The sequence below is a fragment of the Sinocyclocheilus rhinocerous genome, unplaced genomic scaffold (assembly GCF_001515625.1).
Source record: "Sinocyclocheilus rhinocerous isolate Xijiao unplaced genomic scaffold, SAMN03320098_v1.1 scaffold681, whole genome shotgun sequence".
In the NCBI taxonomy this organism is placed as follows: domain Eukaryota; kingdom Metazoa; phylum Chordata; class Actinopteri; order Cypriniformes; family Cyprinidae; genus Sinocyclocheilus; species Sinocyclocheilus rhinocerous.
The window spans coordinates 500,623-503,087 of NW_015641029.1; the positions used below are offsets into that span (position 1 = coordinate 500,623).

The following is a 2,465-nucleotide window of genomic DNA, read 5'->3' on the forward strand; positions in this document are numbered from 1 at the left end:
TTTCTGACAAGATGCGCGTTAAATATCGCATGCGATTAATCGTGCAGCCCTATTTGCAATGTATTATTACAATTACACAATGTATTAAGCAATTACCTATGGCATGTTTTATTCAGCTTTTGCACGCACCTTAACTTAATAACCATTACTTTCATAAACACATGGGGGTCAGTCCAAACTATGTTGACAGTTACACCCTATTTAACAGTTGATTTATTTATTTTGTGGTCCTACAAAATGCACAATTATATGGTTTGCTTCATTGCATTTACCTTTAGCCTTGTTTTTCCTATTAGAAAACCCTATTAGAATCCATATTTAGATTGTGACTGACCAGTCAAGAACCACTGGCATACTGTATATTATATTAATTATTTTTCAAATGGTTGGGCCTGCACATTTCATGTTAATATTAATAAATTCTAGGGCTGCACGATAAATCGCATGCGATATTTAACGCGCATCTCTTTAAAGATGAGACTTTGTTTCTTATCGAAAATAACAAAACACAAACCTTACGATTACAGAATGTAATGTATAGTAATAATGTATAGTCAAACGTTCTTGCTATCTGGGGCTGGTTCTGTAATCAGCGGTAAATCTCAATCACCTGCGGGCTTTCACATTGAGCAGCATTAATTGCACAGAGCCGTTGTTCACAGGCAAGCTGCGCAACACCACGTTCATATTCGCGCGATTTTTTGCGCAGTTCGTCAGTGAACAACGGCTCTGTGTAGTTAATGCTGCTCAATGTGAAAGCCCGCAGGTGATGGAGATTTACCGCTGATTACAGAACCGGCTTTCTGACAAGATGCGCGTTAAATATCGCATGCGATTGATCGTGCAGCCCTAATAAATTCCAAGGTTTGATTTTAAGTAAACAAGGTGGGGAAAAGTACTGTTTGAATGGCAATTGGATCGAAGCAAAGACTGTCAAGAACCACTGCTTTAAAGGAAACAATTCGCCTGAGAGAGCACAGCTCATTTAGAGAAAGAAATGAAGGTGAGAAGAAGAAATGGAACAATTAGAAACAAATAGCTAAAAGAGCTGACTGTACCTCGTTTTATTCCCTGACGCTTCCTTTGCTTCACTCCTATGTGATTGTCAATCAGTGGACAGTTCACCTCCTCTACAGATGTTTCCAGTCAGCAGATCCCAGGAAGCGGTCAATTACTCTGGGCTTTTATCCAAGAATTTCAGGATTGAAGGACTATCTGCACTATGAACCAAGTCACTGAATCTCTAAATCACAGAAATTGTAATCACTAAACCATTTATCTGATTCATTAACAGACTGATAAATCAGCATAATATTCAGGCCATTTATTTAATGGTGTGTAATATTAATTTGCTTACATTTATTAGTCAGTTTTCTTGTATGACTTTGTTACCTGGTATTTTGAATATTGCTGCCATTTTCCGTGAACAGGCTACACTTACTTTATATATTTCATCATTTTCTCCTACAATAATTTGCCTGATGTTTGCGGAGAGAGCCGTGATGAATTGCCTTCTGTCCTAGATAATACTGCAGCATCTCCTCACACTTCAGACTAACAGCAAACATGATTTTATCAAGCTTTTGAGTAACTTGTGAGATCTAAACAGATTAAATGCTTACGATTCTAAATGCTTTCCTTCTGACAATCTCCAGTTTCGCTGTCTGTCTGAGAGGTTATAGCTGCAGAGTTGATCGACTGTAAGCATGGATGAAAACCACTTTCAGAGGATAAAGTTATCCAAGAGCTTTCAGAGTGAAGTGCCTCCTGTCAGAACTGTGAGGGGCATCTGCGTTTCAATCCCAATAAACATAATTCAAAAGAAAAAGAGAACTGTTTAAGACCCACAAAAATCCTTTTTTTTTTTTTTTTTTTTTTTTTGCCAAGATAAAAATTAACTTACTGCACTCAATACATAATAAATATACACAGTACACACACATATATTATGTACACAAAAACTTTTATTTTGGATGTGATTAATAGTGATTCATCGTTGCCCAGCACTAATATGTATTCTCAAAAATATACCAAAACATCTAATAACCAAATTAAAGGTCATCAAGGGCTCTCTCAAAGGTAATCAAACTTTGGCTCTCTGGTCTAAAGACTTTTGTACAGCATGGTAACATTTTTAATTGGAGATTTTGTTAACATGTTAACATTTTATTTGGAGAACCATTAACATGTATCTCTTTTTCATAAATCTATGAGGGGACACATTACGTAAAGTATTACTTGTGTTAAGGCACCAAAATAAATGGTCGATTCTTAGAAAGAAAGAAAGAAAGCAAACAAAAATAAACCATGTACAGTAGGAAACAATTGGAGGATACCACTTTTTAGTGTGTGTGTAGGCAGTTTTAGCACAAAGATATTGTTATTGTTTTATGTTCTTTTTAACCTCACTTGAAGACTCCCAAGTAAATATATTTACATTTTTAGTTAAACCTCTAAGAAATGGG

The 2,465-nt window shown here is 35.9% G+C and overlaps 1 long non-coding RNA gene across 1 annotated transcript; it reads left to right on the plus strand.

The window, feature by feature from the left end:
* The first annotated feature begins 802 nt into the window (after positions 1 to 802).
* On the plus strand, positions 803 to 1,851 carry LOC107754178 (uncharacterized). The gene is made up of 3 exons (XR_001641551.1): positions 803 to 1,003; positions 1,114 to 1,259; positions 1,656 to 1,851. It is a non-coding gene; the product is annotated as an uncharacterized LOC107754178 (long non-coding RNA).
* The last annotated feature ends 614 nt before the right edge of the window (positions 1,852 to 2,465 follow it).